The 15,694-nt window shown below is 46.4% G+C and overlaps 1 protein-coding gene across 5 annotated transcripts in view; it reads left to right on the top strand.

Annotated features, from left to right (window-relative positions):
* MEF2D (myocyte enhancer factor 2D) overlaps positions 1–15,694 on the top strand; it is a 155,959-nt gene that overhangs the window by 57,421 nt on the left and 82,844 nt on the right. The gene's annotated exons all lie outside the window — the stretch shown is intronic.

The following is a 15,694-nucleotide window of genomic DNA, read 5'->3' as shown; positions in this document are numbered from 1 at the left end:
GGCACCTCAGATTAGATCGCGGATGGAGAACCTTGGAATGCAACCAGAGACGTGGGAATGCAATTAGCCCGGCATCTCATTGTGCTGTTTTCCTGTTGGTGTTAATACTCTTTCCGATTTTTTTTTCTGAAATTCCCAAAATAGATCCTGGAGGCGTGCTGGTGGGGATAGAGGGCTTGTTTTTGTGCATGTGGTGTTCTGATTGAAATGCCTATTAGCTCAGGGGGAACTCCTTAAGGAAAGAGTTTCTACAACTTCTTAGCATGTGGGATTTTCTCTCCACTCAAGATCCTGACCTGAACATCCACCTCCCCGCTCCCCCACCTCCTGAGCACGAGCTCCTCATGTTCACAACTCTCTTGTGCACGGCGCCAAAGTGTCCTGGTGGCTCTCCTCACATCTAGGTATTTTGGTTAACCAAAGAGCCAACCCTGATATCGGAGCCATGCTGTGCAATGAGGACATGAGGACTTCCTTAATAGCTCACACATCACCATTATGTCTCCATCTTTGGAAGTTAGGTCATTGCTATTATGCAGATGAGCAACAGAGTAGCTTTGCAGTGAGGCATAGGGCAGGACTTGAACCCAGGACTCAGAGGTCGGTGCTTGGTTGACTGGATGATCCTGGCTTGATTCATACATTTTTTTTTAAAGGCTTTCTTGATCATTCTTGTAGCTTTTTCTGTGAAGCCTTCCAAAGGGGTCAATGCTCTTCTTGAACTGAGATGGTCAGGAGTGAAGGCAGAACTCCAAATCCATTTGCAAAGGAGAGCTGAGCATCTTTCAGGCATTTCTGTTGCTTGCAATGGAATTGAATTGTAAGAGAAATCAGAAGCAGAGAGAGGCAGTGTGAGCACTCTAGCCTTTAAACCTAGCTCGGAGGTAGACCACATTCTTTTCATGCAGAATGTCCCGGGTTCACTCCCTGATATCTCCAATTAAGAAGATCAGTGGTGGGAAAGCCTTTCTCTGCCTGAGACACTGGAGAGCCCCTGACAGTCACAGTAAACATGGTGGATCAGCTCAGTCTGACTCAGCAGAACAGCCAACCCAGGTGCGTGAGCCAAGTAAGAGCTTCCATGGGGAGGGGCTGAATTGGACTAGGGTTGTGGTGAACCACCCAGGGAGCTTCGGCTATGGGGCAGTATAGAAACACAATAAATGACATGAAATGGTGCTGGAGAAAGGGTTTTTAACTCCTTGCTCCAACCCTGTACTCTTGATTTAAAGCACCCAGCTGCTATTTTGCCCTGAAGGGGGAATCTTACAGGTGGCATATGAGTACCTATACATTTCTCCCCTCGGGAAAAGTCAGCATCAGTATGTGTGCATGTGGGGGCTTTTGGTGGAGAAAAGCCGTGCTTGAGGAAAGGGTTATCCCCCCACCCTGCTCATTGCTGTGGCCCAGATACAATTGGCTCCCCATGCTGCTTTTTAATTCTTCTTCTTCTTCTTCTTCTTCTTCAACAAAACCTGTGTCTGATCAAGTTAGGCCCTTCATTTGTTTGAGCAAAGTCAGCCAAGTCCTTTGGAGCCCTTGACAGACCAACACATTTACTGGGCCATAAGGTTTTGTGGGCTGGAGCCCCTTTGTCAAGATACTGTATGTGTCATGATAAATGTGGTTATTTGGAGGTTTGGAGGTTTCCCATCTCCTTAGGGAACTGTAGCTATGTGAGGGGCTGGAGATCTCTTAATGGACAATTATCAGCACCTTTGCTAGACTTAAATTCCTAGGATTCTTTGGGGGAGCTGTGAGCATGCCATATCTCAACTGTCCCTGTTTACCGGGAACAGTTGCTATTTTCTGGTCCCTGGCCCTATAAAATCACAGCCCTTATTTCTGTAGTGGGGGATGCCTTGTGACAATGTTGTTGCCGGATTTGCGGTTCTGCAGGTTTCAGCCCTGGTGTCCCGCCTCGTAGAAGTTACATGAGCTGTGTGAGGTGGATGCATCTTGTCTCTAGTACACAGCCATGAAAATGCACATAAATCCCTGTACATACAGTTGAGATGCTTACCAGTGTGACTGATGAAAACAGATTATAGGACAATTTAAGAGCCGCAGTGAATCAGACCAAAGGCCTCCCTAGTCCAGCATTCTCTTCCCACAAGCAGGACATGAGTGCAATTACAGCACCCTCCCACTTGTTTTCCGCAGCAGAGGCACACCGTCTCCAATACCGTAGGTAATATATAGCCATCATGACTAGTAGCCCTTGATAGCCTTATCTTCCGTGAATCCGCTTTTTTAAAGCCATCCAAGTTGGTGGCCATTGCTGCATCTTGCGGTAGCAAATTCCATGGTTTAAGTATGTGCTGCCTGAAGAAGTCCTTCCTTCTATCTGTCCTGAATCTCCCACTATTCAGCTTCATGGGATGACCCTGGGTTTTTCTCACTGTCCACTGTTTCTGTATCCACCATGCATCATTTGATGCATCTCTACCATGTCCCCCTTACTTGCCTTTTTTGTAAGCGAAAAGGCCCCAAGCGTTGTAACCTTTCCTCATAGGGGAGTTTGCGCTAGCCTCTTGGCAATTTTGGCTGCCCTTTTCTGTACCCTCATTGGCTCTGCAATATCCATTTTGAGGTGCAGTGACTGGAACTGCACACAGTATTCCAAATGTGGTTGCATTATAGATTTGTATATAAGGGCAGTATGATATTGGCAGTTTTATATTAACCAAAATAAATTGGCACTCTGTTTTTTAATGAATACTCTTAAAATCTTGTTTCTTCTTTGTCTCTTTTGTTCATTTTATCCCTTGTTGTTCACCATGCCGGAATCTGTTTAGATGCGGATTGGCATACAAATGTTGTAAATAAGTAAATATTGGATTCCTTTCCTAATTATGCCTAATGTGGAATGTGTCTTTTTCACAGCATTTTCATCTAGCTGTCCACCACAACTCTTTCTTGTTTAGTCTCTTTCTTGATCAGTTACTGCTAACTCTGATCCCATCGGCATATATGTGAAGTTGGGATTTTTTTACCTCAGCATGCATTATTTTATGCTTATTTACATTGAACTACACTCACCATTGTAATCCCTGTTCTTCCAGTTTGGAGATATCCTTTTGGAGCTCTTCACAACCTGTTTTTGCTTTAACCATCCCAAATAATTTGGTGTCATTGGTAAACTTGGCTTCCTCACTTGTTGTTGTTGTTCAGTCGTTAAGTCATGTCCGACTGTTCGTGACCCCATGGACCATAACACGCCAGGCCTTCCTGTCCTCCGCTCTCTCCCGGAGCATGCTCAAGTTCATGTTCATTGCATCGGTGATGCTATCTAGCCATCTCATCCTCTGCCGTCCCCTTCTCCTTTTGCCTTCAATCTTTCCCAGCATCAGGGTCTTTTCCAGAGAGTTTTCTCTTCGCATTAGGGGGTTGGACTCGATGGCCTTGTAGGCCCCTTCCAACCCTACTATTCTATGATTCTATGATTCTAGGTTGCCAAAATATTTGAGCTTCAGCTTCAGTATCTGTCCTTCCAATGAGCAGTCAGGGTTGATTTCCTTTAGGATTGACCGACTGGACCTCCTTGCAGTCCAGGGGACTCATAAGAGTCTTCTCCAGCACCACAGTTCAAAGGCATCAATTCTTGGCACTCAGCCTTCCTTATAGTCCAGCTCTCACAGCCATACATTACTACTGGGAAAACCATAGCTTTGATTAGACGGACCTTTGTCGGCAAGGTGATGTCTCTGCTTCTTACTATGCTGTCTAGGTGTGCCATAGCTTTCCTCCCAAGGAGCAAGCGTCTTTTAATTTCATGGCTACAGTCACCGTCTGCGGTGATCTTGGAGCCCAGGAAAGTAAAATCTGTCACTGCTTCCTTTTCTTCCCCTTCTATATGCCAGGAAGTGATGGGGCCAGATCCCATGATCTTAGTTTTGTTAATGTTGAGTTTCAAACCAGCTTTTGCACTCTCCACTTTCATCCTCAACAAGAGGCTCTTTAGATCCTTTTCGCTTTCTGCCATTAGGGTAGTATCGTCTGCGTATCTGAGGTTGTTGATAATTCTCCCGGCAATCTTAATTCCAACCTGTGATTCATCCAACCCGACATTTCTCATGATGTACTCTGCATATAAGTTAAATAAGCAGGGTGACAATATACAGCCTTGTCGTACTCCTTTCCCAATTCCTCAGTGCTTCCTCACTGCTCACTCCTAATTCCAGATCATTGATGAACAAGTTAAAAAGCAGTCCCAATACAGACACTTGGAGGATCCCACTTCTGACAGCCCTCCCTTGCAATAACTGACTGTTATTCCTACTCCCTGCTTTCTGTTCTTTAACCAGCTGTTCTGATCCATAAGCGCCCCCCCTCTTCTTACCTTATGACTTCCAAGTTTGTTCAGGAGCCTTTGGTGAGAGACGGGCAAAAGCTTTTTGGAAGTTCATTTTTTTCAAGGCTATTTTTAACCAAAAAAATAAAACCTACCTCGGAGGATTGTGATGATAAACCTGGAGAGGGATGAACCATGTACGTTGTCTTGAGTTCTTTGGAGGAAAGCTGGGATATCCATGTAATCAACTGCAACAACAGCAATGTCAGAGTAAAGGGATAGAGCATACAGCAGGTGCCAATTGAAATGGGGCAGGGGCCCTCGATCAGTGGGCTTTCATATGCATGCCTTGTTTTCCTTTGTGCGTGTGTAAGGAGGCAACAATCTGAAAAACTGCATAGGCTGATACATAATGTTCTCAGATCTGTTCCTTTGCAACTCGTGTCTTTGTTAAAAGGTTACAGCTGTAATCCTGTGGGCACGTACCTTGGAGCAACTTGTCCCATTGAACGCAATAGGGCATACTTTTGAGTAGACATATATAGGATTGTACTATAAGAGACGGCAACAATGTAGCTTGACTGTCATGGGTTGGGTCTGTCAAACCCCTATACCTGCCATATTCTGCTTCAGTCTTACATCCACATTTTTGTGTTCTGGCTATAATTTACTCCCGTATACAATGCTGGCCCCAGGTTTGGGGCGGGGGGCAGAGGTTGGCCAAGGTTCCCTCAGTGTGCCCTCCTCTCCAAGGCTCCACTGCTTCCCATTCACTTACCCTCTCCATCTGGGTCCAATCTGCAGATAACTAGAGGGAGTGCACAAGGGAAGTGGAGGGTGCTGCTTAGTGTCCTCACTCTTGGAGTTGCTTCTGGCATGGAGCTGGGAGGTGAATTAGCAGCAACAGTGAGGAGGCAGCGGCGATGGCAGCTCCAGTGTGGGCAGTGGGCCCCAACCACGGTGTGGGCCTTAGCAGGTGCCCAGCAATGCCTACCCCTGACTCCAGCCCTGCCCATATATTTGAAAGTTTCAAGAAACAATGTGTAAAGTTTGAATTAAAAGAGATAGATGTATAGCCCTGACTTCTGTGCTGCACACTTCGTAAACTGTTTTGAGCTATTGGAAAAATGTTGTAATTAAAAAGCAAAGAAACTCTAAGGGTTCTGACCACAATGGACCTGACTCCTTGGGGATCTCCCAGGCCCCTTCTCTTTAATTTTCACCTTTCTTAAAATAATAATTAAAAAAGTAAATATCTAGTCTCTTTATTTGTAGAGATGCAAGGGAAAGCAAGCAGGGTAGGAATCTTCCAAGGGCTGGCCCTGCTGTTAGGCAAACTGAGGCGGCTGCCTCAGGCAGCTGATTTGGGGTTTCATGATGGAAGGACAGCCAGGGAGGGGAAAGAGGCACTTCTGGGATTTGCACTCTCAGGCACCAGCATAATATGCCAGCCTCAGGTACTGTGCACCTTGATCTTGGGGGGAAATGGCATTTCCTGCTCCACTGCAGGCAACAAAATGTTTTGGGCCAGCCCTGATTCTATCCAATTGCTCATTAAGAAGCTAACCCTCCATCAGCCTTCTAGGTTTCCGCCAACTGAGTGCAAATGCTGAGATAGGCAGCCCCAATGAAGCCAATGATTCAGGTTATTTATATTTTTGGCATTGGTCCTGACCCCCGAGCGCTCCCGTAGACCTCCTCACCACAACATTTCTGGCTCCAGGGCTGAGATAAAATGGGTGCTGGGTCTGAAAACGCCGAGGTTCTTCTCCCCTCTTCAACATGAGTACATGACTGCTCTCTTTTTCTCTTTTCCTTTCCTTTTTGTATTATTATACTATTTTAACAAGCTGTTCTCCAAGATTCCTTTGCAACTGTCTTCTTCAACACTTTCCCCCCTCAAAATGTGCCTTTGTTTCATTTGGGTGGGTGGGGTTGTGGGTTTGCAAAGAGGAAACAGATGGGGGGGGGGAGAGAGAGAGAGAGAGATGTCTATATACACCAAGACAGTGTCTGGCCCCAGACGGGGCAGGTTGTGTGCTGAAGCCTCCACTGTTTCCTCTAAGAAAAGAGGGACATGCTTGTAATACTCCAAGTCTCACACTAAAGGTCACTGCCTGAGTTGCTGCTGCACTTTAGGTTAGCTATTTTTTTATTTTTATTTTTAATCGTACCAAGCATTTCTAGCAAACATCTCCAAAGCAGCTCAAAACCCACATTAAAGTTGCACTCTATACAGACTTGCCTGGGAGTAAGCCCCATTGAACTTAGTGGGGCTTATTTCTGAGTAGGCAGGTACATGATTGCACTGTAAGACAATACATTTAACTGTACCTAACAACAATTGAATTAAGAACGAAACTGCAGCGGGGCTGACTATTTAAGTGGGATCTAAAACAACAACCTTATGCACTGCTGAAGGCTATGCGCTTGTCTTGGTATGGTGTATTTTACACTGGCTTTATTCTGATGCTGTTCAAAGTTGGTTTTATGGCTTTAATTTTTTCTGTACAGTAAGAGAACTAGAGAACTTACTGTTCTCTTACCTAGAGAACTTACTGTTAATGGGTGGCACGGAAATGCTGTTAAAAATAAATAAATAGATACATAAATATGTGTTTACTTAGCAATACCCCATTCTCAGCTAATAAAAAGTCCACAAGGGTAATGTCTTTGGGGGATTAAAATATATATTAGAAAAACAAGATGCTCCCAAAATTTTATCAGCAGTTCAAAATATACTTCAGCAGCTGCAGGATATGTGCAACAGCAGGGCTGTGCATTGCATGGTGGTGCCTTAGCATGCACATGCATTAATTTACCTGCATGGGGGGCAGAGACAAGGTGCATCTGTTCCCCACTCATAGATGTACGCTGTAGGGGCGGGGTGTGTGTGTGTTGAACTCTGAACATCTCATCCATGCTAGCAAAACTTTGAACAATCTTTTTGTCGTTGCCAACAGTGATTTACCAGCGAAAGGACCAGTATGTGTGGGCTCTCCTTGATTAACAGGGCAGTTGTGTTCAGTAGAAAGCGGGGTCTAGTCGGGCGCCAGGGGTGGGCCACTGCAATCTTGAGTGGATATGGCACAAGTTCTGGATGTTGCTTCAGCAACCAGAGGGAGCCTTAAATGGATCTGCAGCTTGGTCTGAATGTTTTGTTGAAGGGCCCTTGTCCATTTCAACAGCTGTTAACTTTGGTGCCTTCTGGGCTGGAGTCCTCCAAGGGTGCCAGTGTGCAAGAGGTGCTGGCAGAATGGGCTCCATCTGTGCTGGAGCTTCCAGGACCCTGGGGACCTCCTGAGGGTGTTTCTGAGGACCATTTCTACTCACCCTCTGATTCTTCTTCCAAATCCATGGCTTCAACCCCCAAGGAGGCAGAGTCCGACCCTGAGGTCATGACAAGTTGGAACATATGTTACAAGGTGGGTGCGGGAAAGGAATGGCAGGATTCTGCTCCCCCTGCCCATTCTTGTGTGTGGTACTTTCTCCTCATTTTGGGAAGACACTTCACCAATTGGACCCCTTTATTCAGCAAGAAACCTCTCTTCTGCTGTCCCTGATCTTTTCAGGCACTGTAACATAGGGATGTATGTAAGTTTCATTCCTGTACGCAAACGCATGTTCTCCAAAAATGTTAGCAGGTTCCCAAACTTGCATTCACAAAATGTGCTCGCTCATTTCTGTACCACCCAATAGCCGAAGCTCTGTAGGCAGTTCACAAAATTAAAACCACAAGTAAAGCATAAAAACAATATAAAATATAAAGCATTAAAACTACAGTATATAAGTACAACTAGCATAAAACCTAGCAGCAATGCAGAGATTTAAAATACAGTAACAAATTTAAAACAGCAAAGCTAAAAGACTAGAATGTTAAAATGCTAAAATTCCTGGGAAAATAAAAAGGTATTTCACCGGAAAGAGTGCAACATAGGCGCCAGGTGAACCTTCCTAGGGAGCTCATTCCACACCCAGAAATGTGCACACTTTTAGATTTTAGAAATGTGTGCACTTTTTTAAATGCACAACTATAAGTATGTATGCACAGCTTTGGGAAAATGGACAGCTTTGGAAAACTGTGCACTTTTCTTATTTGAATGAACTGCGGAACAGGTCACAAATGAGAGTGGGCTGAACTGAGCGTTGAAGGAAGATTTGGAGAATATCAGCGAGCTTGAGCATCCCTGGTTCTCCCATTCCTACTGTAACCTGAGCGTGGCAGTTGTTTGGCACGGTGGGCCCTTTCTGCTGGTCTGGGGTGTCAGCAGGTACCCAACTGTCGCTGCCTCCTGGGGTCAGCCCTGCTTGTGTAGAATCACTGCTTTCCCATGACCAGAGAGTGTGGATTGTGTTGAGTCACAAGGACGTATACAGCCAGGCTGTCCCGTACAGTTATCGTTCTGGTTTCTGAGCTGATGGGAGGCCCATAGCTCAGTAGCAGGGCACCTGCTTGCCTGCGGACGGTCCCAGGCAGGTTCAAACCCAGCACGCCCAGTCAAAGCAGGGCTGGGAAAGGCCTCTTTCCGCCTCTGCCTGATGCCTTGGAGAGCCACAGCTAGTCAGAACAGACGAAATGGGGCTAGACGGACAAACAGCCTGACCTGCGATGAGGCAGCTTCACCTGTTGTTAGCTTTCCTATGGAATCGTGTGTTGTGGTGTGGGAAAGAGAGTGCTAGGCAGGCCTGACATATAATAGATACATTTAATTAAAAAAAATACGTTTGTGTCTGTGCAGAATCTGTTCCTTCTGCGTGAGCGGCTGCAGCTGATCACCAGCTGTCCTAGTTTTTTGTTCAGGGTTTTCAGCTGCTGCTTAAGAGGCAGCAAGAGATTCCACAATGTGCACAAAAGGCTGCTTTTCGAGCCGTCTGGTGGTGAGAGATCATGGAGGCCCCGAGAGTGATGTGTGAAGGGTCCTGGCTGGCGGAAGTGTCACCTGTCCCCCCGCTCCCCTTCCACCAGCCCTTCTCCATCCCCGCCTGCCGCTTTCTACTTGAGTGTAAACACTGTTTTCCTTGTTATGGTGCAGCTCAGTTAGTCTGCCTGACCAGTACCCTTAGCAAAAGCTGGTTCACAGGCCCTGTGACCCTAGGAGGAATGTGATGACCGCCCCAACTGGTGGGCTTCAGCTGCTTCTGGTCACTTGTGTGTGTGGCTTTGGGAGGTGCCTTAAAGTCCAGGAATATATCAACATTCTATTGAGCCCGGGGGCCTCTCAGCGATATTGTTGGTGACTCTACTTGAGGTTGGATCCTCAGGATGTGTTGCTTCCCCTGGAACGGGGGAGACTCCACCCCCCTCCCCTGTATGTTTTAATGTTTAGGATTTTTGAGAGAAGAGCAGTATCCACCATTTTCTTAGGGTTGCAGAATCTGTAGAATCAAGGCAAAGAAATCCTGCTGCCCTCACAGGATGTGCTCTCCTTCTGGACGTTGGAGTGCATAACATCCACCCTTTTTCTTTTCTTGAAATTATTGGTAACCAAACAATCCTGCAGTCCTTGCCGCACAGCTGCCTTCCCTCCCAAGCTGGTTCTTGCAAGAATGCCTCTGAAGGGAGACTTGGAGGCAGGGCGAGAGTGAGCAGGCATAGGAACACCAGAGGATTTTGTCGTAGGGTGGAAGTGCCTCTAGAAGTTCTCAGCTTCGCATTAAAAATATTGGACGGTGTTTTCCAGAATGTATACAAAGGAAGGGGCAGCCTTACTTCCTAAAAAACCCAACAGGGGCTCAGGCCTGTGAGGGATCCCCGCCATCTGGCTTGGAAGGGAGATGCCCTCTTAGCTCTTAGGGTGCTTCCAGATGGAACGCTCCTCCTAGCATCACCAGTCAAAAGGTGCTGTGTAGCTATTCTTTCTTCCCTCCTTAATGGAGCTTTTATGGTAAGAAAACGACGGAGGAAATGGTGAGAAAACATGAGAGGGTTACAAGTTGAAGATGTTGTCTGCACTCCCCACAGAATTCTGTGGGCAAGGAAGGGCAGTCTCACGATAAAAGCCCGCTTGGGGCATGGAGACGGGCTGTAGTTGCTTAGTGGCAAAGGGCAGGTGCTTGGAGGTATGTATGCGATAGCATAACCTCATCACGGGAGCAGCACTTCTCCCCGGAGGTTATTGCCCTCCATGGCCGTCGGTGTGCTGCTTCATTAGGCTGGCGTGTGGGATATTGCTTTTATTGATCGCTGTTAGGCTTGTTTGCTGCACTTCTGTGAGAGGGAGGGTTGGTGCTTACCTTTCCTGGTCTCCTTCTTCCCAGGCCTGCTGTAGCTAGTGTGGGCTCCTGTGGATCTGTAGTGTGAGTACAGGCATTGGGTTGTATCCAGTGTTAGTTCTTGTTAGAGCAGACCCACTGAAATGAAAGAGACTTGCATTGGTCATGACAAACTCTAAGTAGGGCTAACAGCCCACTATGTGAAGAGGGACTCTGGGGGGGGGGGGTCTCCTCCCGTTTGGTTTTGCTGCTGTTTTTGTATTAAGAAAACTGGGAGAGTCATTGTTTTAGGATTGTGCCCTTTGTGGTGTGTTCACAGTTTTGATTCTCTCCCTGCTCCTAGCTTTCACTGGTTTGCTAATGGGCTGCCATAAGGGAGAGGGCGCCTCAGCCCTTCGTTCTGAGTGTTTAGTGTGAGAGGGGGTGCTCTCTGGAGCGGAGGGGGAAGGGCCTTCCTTCCTTGGTGGAATCCTACTGGAGTGAGTGGATTGCAACAGCAAAGTTCTGGATATTGGCACTTGGTGTTTTCTAGTTCAGCTGTTACTTTGCTTTGTGCGTGCTGTCTACTGGTAAACTTGAGCGATTGCGTAGAGATATTTTTTAGACACGGTAGTAAATAGATTAAATGAATAAATAAAAAACTGTTTTGTACTTAAAATGATGTATGGTTTTTGCTAGTTCTAAAGATTAATATTGGCATTCATTGACATTCCCCTGCTTGTAATTAAATGAACCACGCTGCTCCATCTTACTGCTCCTTGTAACTGGGATTGTTTTAGTACTGTACTTTAAATGTTATTTTAATAATTATATGTAAACCACTTAGGGATTTTATTATATTTAGCGGTATATAAATATCACAAACAAATAAATAATAAATAAATTGATATTGTGTCAGTTTAAGTGGTGTCTCCTTTAATAGTGATTTTGCGATTTTGGTATAATATGGTGATAGTATTTATTTTCTTATTAGATTTGTGTACCATCCAGCTAGCTAATGCCCTTCGGGTGGTTTACAGTCATAAAACCAAACAACAAAGTAAGAACAAAAATACAATAAACGTATCAAAATAATACAATATTAAACATTACAAATATGAAAAACATTGAACCCATGGAGGATCCAACAGCAAAATTAATAATCAAGCAACAGATTAAAGATTAAATGCCTGCTAAAAGAGGAAGGTCTTAACCTGATGTCTAGATGTATATAATTGTATAGTATTTAGTGATTGCTTATCTGGCAATGAACTTGTAATACTTTTTATAAAGCTGTTATTAAATGAATTTTATAGTAGATAGTGTGTGTTGGTATGCATTCTTGTCTTTATGAATTGCTACTATTATCACTACTCTTATTTTTATTATCTTTATATACTACTATGGGCGGTTTGTATATGAGCTCTTACTGGTTTGTTATTGTAATGATCTGTTGGGTGTGTATAGTCTTATTTCTTTTACTGTGACGCACTTGGGGATATTTATGCGGAATATAAGGAGCATATACGATAATTAGATGATGGCTTCTTTAACAAAGGCCACAGATGGGAGGAGTTGGCTACCAGGCAAGATACTTCGCTTGGTGGGCTGCCCCATAGAAGCTAAGCTGCATGCTGCCTTCCAAACTGGCCATCCCTAGCAAAGCACCCAATTGAACTGCACCAGTCCCTGGTTGCAGGGGTGCTTTGTAAAACTAGCATCTGAAATTTCAGTTGCGCGACCCCATGATGCTGACCCAGAACTTCTCATGATTGAGTTCCATGGGATTTGTGCTCCTGGTCTGTGCATTAACAGTTCTTGCCTTGAGCTACGCGCAGGAGGAGGTGGTATTGCCATGCCAGCCTTCCTCTGGGTCAGTTCATGCATTCAGTAGAATCAAGTGTCAAGCCCGGAATGTACTACTTCAGGTTGCAGGTGGGGGATTACATGTCTGCACGCTCACCCATATTGAAAAAGTCCTGCATGCAGAAGGCAGCATGTCACCGAGAAAGGGGTTCAGACTAGCCTTCTCTCTGATTGTTCCAGCTGCAGGAAGAGTTTGGGTTTTTTTTGCCGTATAGGAGCATTCAGACATGCAACTCCCCTCCCCACCCACCTGCAGCATGAAGTGGTACTGCAGTAGAGGAAACCGTCTCCTCTTGGTTTGGCAGAATGTATAAACTGGCCCTCACAGGGGTGGGAGGCTGGGCAGCGCTGGTTGCGCGCGAGGCGGAGCCCAGCTGCTCTTGGTGGGGACCTCTCAAGCCTCTCCCCGCTCTGACTTCCAGCACAGAATTCTTGCCCTCTTCCTTGTGTGTCTTGAAGACATATTTCCTGCCCCAGTCCACCCAGCAGCTGCTCTCCTCCATAGAAAGGGAGAGATGCTGAATCTGGAAGGGGGAGGGAGGGAAGGCGCCCTGGGCATGCCGCTGGGTCCTCAGCCTGAGATAGTGCTCCATTTCTCTGGGGCGGGAGGGGGAGGACAGACGACCCGACACCTTGGCTCAGGTCCTGGCAACCCTGTGCAGCCTTCGGCATGGCTCCTCCACTTGAGGCAGGCCATGGATTCCTTCCCTCTGCCCTGGCTGCTGACGAAAAGACGTGTGCGTCAGAGAACATGACCTGGATGGAAATTTAGAGGCAGCTGCTTGAAACAGAATCTTGGGCTTTGGAGCAGCACGGCCTGGCTGCTGGTGCACCATAACCCCCTGCCCCAGCCGTCTTTTCTGGCCTTGTTGCGCATGCTTCCACGTCTGTGCCTGAGCCATGGCCCACCCGGCCTTGGTCGTGTGGCTCCTCCTGCCCAGGGCTGCCAGGCCTCTGGAGCTGAGACTTGGGGTGGGGGAGAGGCTGTAGAGCTGGACATAGGGCCAGGGATGGATGTTCGCGGCCCCTGACGGCTCAGCGGGCGGAGCTTCTGGGAAAAGCTCTCAAGTCAAGTGGAAAGATCCTGGCCTCTCCCTCTGAGAGTTCAGTCCTTCCGCTGGAACCCCTGATCCCCCAACTCAAACCCCACAGTCTGATCACCTTAATTCTGCTGCCACCTTCAGCCTGCTCCTTCCTGCCCTCTTGGCTTAGGCTTCTTAGCTGAGAACCCAGCTTGTTATAGACTCTGCCTTTGGATTGACCCACCGTGTGGATTAGCCTCGGCCCTCGAGGCTGAAAGGCCTCCCGGGTTTGTGCACTTGGCTGGCTGCAGGCCAGCGCTGGGCCGGCCTCCCTCGCAATCCGATTTCTCAATCTGCCAGGTTTTTGAGAATTGTTTGGGCTTTAGCTTAACATCTGTAAGAATATGGCCTGTAAAAATCTCACTGCTGCTAAAGCAAATCTATCATTTCCACTTTTCCCAAAATCTGGTGGAGAGCAGATTTGAGAGCAAAATCCTGCACAGGATGACGAGCAGGCCTGGGGAAGCGGAGGTTTTCATTTTCTCTTTAAGTAATTTTTTTAATGAGGCCACTCTCATCCACCAGTAATTTTTTTAATGAGGCCACTCTCATCCACCACGCTGAAGCGTCTCATTATCAGGGATCTAAATTTTCACAATGACACTAGTGAGAGGGAGAAATCTTGCAGCAGCACCTTTGTGCAGAGAGATGGTAGTTGGTTATTTCATGCCCTGCAGGGTGCTGAAAGGGGTGTGGGTTGTGGCTGCGAGTTTAATGGTCTCTCGCGCCTCTTCATTGAGATAGGAAGCTGTATTTAGTGCAGGCAGGTTGAGGGCGGGGGGGATGTAAGTCACCTGGGCTGTTTGCTGTGCTGTTGCCTTTTGACTGATGGCAGACCGTTCCTGGGAGCCGAAATGGAGAAGTTCAGCCCAGGTAGCTCGGTTGTCTTCCCTTAAGGTCCTGGTCAGTTTTGTGTTACACTATTTTTATTGACCTCAGTATACAATTTAAGATACAATATATTTGTTAAGCAGGATCACATGTCCTGGGGAGGGGCTGTAGCTCCGTGATAGAGTGCATACAGAAGAGCCAAGGTTTGAGCCCTGGCATTTCCAGGTAGATGCTGGTGATCAAAACACTCCTGTCTGAAACCCTGGAGCGCTGCTGCCAGTCAGTGTCAACAGTATGGACCTAAATGGACCAGTGGTCATGTCCCTAAATCTTGAATGCTTCCCATTGATAAACATAAGAAGAGCCATGCTGGATCAGGGCAGCGTTCCAGCTAATCCAGAGTCCTGTTTCCCACAGTAGCCAACCAGATGCCTCTAAGTAGCCCATGGGTGGGGCAGAGCAGGGCAGGGAGAGGCGGCAGCAGCCGTTTGCTTTCCAGTTGTTGCCCCCTCACAGCTGGTATTCAGAACTACTCTGCTGCTGGACCTGGGTGCACTATTTGGTCATCATGGCCACGGCAAAACTGCCCCTTACCCGTGGAGTTGTCTAACCCCCTTTTAAAGCTGTCTGAGCCAATGGCTGCCATCACTACATCTGGTGGCAGCAAATTCCATTAGTTAATTGTGTCTTGCTTGGAGAAGTTATTTTGTTTATTTTCATATAGGTGTTGATAGCATCGAGATGTCTGCAGAGACTCCATATTCAAAATTACTATTCTAGCAGTCCAGAAATTCTGTCCATCTGAAAATGTGTTTTGTTATCTGCCCCTATGAAATGTGTTAGTTGTACTGTTGCTATAGTTTTCCAACAGTAATAAACCAGCCACTTGTCATCGGCATTTCCAGACCCTTCGGTCTATAAAGGGCCTTATAGGCCCCTTCCAACCCTACTATCCTGTGATTCTATAAGCAACCTTCATTCTTGCTGAAATCCTTGCATTTTCAACTGGTTATGGCCACTCTTCCAGTGTGCTAGTAATACCAATAAGAGGGCCACAGGAGTATGGTATATTATAGGAAATCCTGGGTAATTTGAATTCTGTAAGTATATTCTTATACAGATTCATCCTCTGTGTTTTTTAAAGCAGAAACAAAATATTTCAAAATGTATACTTTTATTGCATTTTTCAGTTTTTCTAGCATTTTTAGCAACAAAACACAAATAAATGAAGGGGGAAAGAGGAGGAGGGGGCTCCAGCTTGTAAGACAGAAGGAAAAATATTTAGTTTTAAGTAATTTGACCACAGTGCATGGAAGGATTCATACTAATGTGTCCATATAGGCAGTCCAAATGCGTTGATTGATGCCAGAGGTTTGCTGCTTGTTCAAATACAGAGACGGCAGTATGATCTTCAGTCTGCTGGTGGCTT

This window comes from Heloderma suspectum, chromosome 17 (genome assembly GCF_057233095.1).
Source record: "Heloderma suspectum isolate Gila_16-S chromosome 17, 16-S_ref, whole genome shotgun sequence".
In the NCBI taxonomy this organism is placed as follows: Eukaryota; Metazoa; Chordata; class Lepidosauria; order Squamata; family Helodermatidae; genus Heloderma; species Heloderma suspectum.
This window is presented reverse-complemented; position numbering and strand designations above follow the sequence as displayed.